This window comes from Schistocerca cancellata, chromosome 3, assembly GCF_023864275.1.
Source record: "Schistocerca cancellata isolate TAMUIC-IGC-003103 chromosome 3, iqSchCanc2.1, whole genome shotgun sequence".
Taxonomy (NCBI): domain Eukaryota; kingdom Metazoa; phylum Arthropoda; class Insecta; order Orthoptera; family Acrididae; genus Schistocerca; species Schistocerca cancellata.
The window spans coordinates 596,748,043-596,749,116 of record NC_064628.1 but is presented as its reverse complement, the minus strand read 5'-3'; positions in this window follow the sequence as shown (position 1 = coordinate 596,749,116).

The following is a 1,074-nucleotide window of genomic DNA, read 5'->3' as shown; positions in this document are numbered from 1 at the left end:
CCAGGCACTTAAATGTGATTTGCAGAGTATCCATATAGATGCGGATGTAGATGTAAACTCATACCGTTGTATGACACTAAAGCAATCTTAATTATAAATAATCCTGAATTATTGTAACACACCTTGAACCTTACAAGCGATTTCTGCATGCGAAAGATCTTTAGCAAGAAAATTTCCTAGGTTACTGCTACCGAGACTATACACTATAAAACAGTTACCCAAATTTTCGAAATACCGAAGTTCGTACACTAACAAAGTACATAAACAATGGTATTGTTTATATATTGTTCTAATAATATTCATTAAGTAGCTCATGTCACAAACCCTGTCAAAACTATTTCGGATTCTCCACTTCAGTGCTATACATTAATAAATGCTTCCGCATCTCCTGGATTGTGAAACATAATTACAAGTCTTCGTGTTACAAATCTTTAACATATTGCAGCGTGTCAGCAACTGTGAAATGTACAGCAAATAAACAATTTTTTCAGCCTTCAGTTGCAAGGTAATTTTACTCGTTTACCTAGGTTTCGATTCCAGTAATGGAATCTTCTTCAGAACCTATAAATTAAACCACATACGGACATATATTACTCACTAAAATGCATTATCAGTCTAATGATTGAATAATGAAGGAATTGTGATACTTACAAAAAATGAAATTATTTTGTGAGCCAAACAATGGCCATGTCACAGATTAAAAATTAAAACATTAAAGACGCATAATCATAAGATTATGTCAGTCAAAATTAAAACCATTAAGGCGAACGTAGACGGAGCTGCGCCGTCCATATATCAGGACCACACGTAAGCGGCTCGAAAACTAGGCGTCGTGAGCAGTTACGCGGCGAGGCTCGGCCGCGGCCAAGCGCATGCGCAAGCGCAAGCGCAGGGGCGAGAGACAAACTGTCTCAAAATTACTTAGAGCAAATATAAATATAAACAAAATGTGACTGAAAGCTGTCCTACAATTGGACAAACCTATCTATTGGTATAGCAACATTAAACAATTTACCTGAGAATAAACTACAAAGCCAAGGTATAAATTTTTTTTTCTTTAAATATTATAGTAAG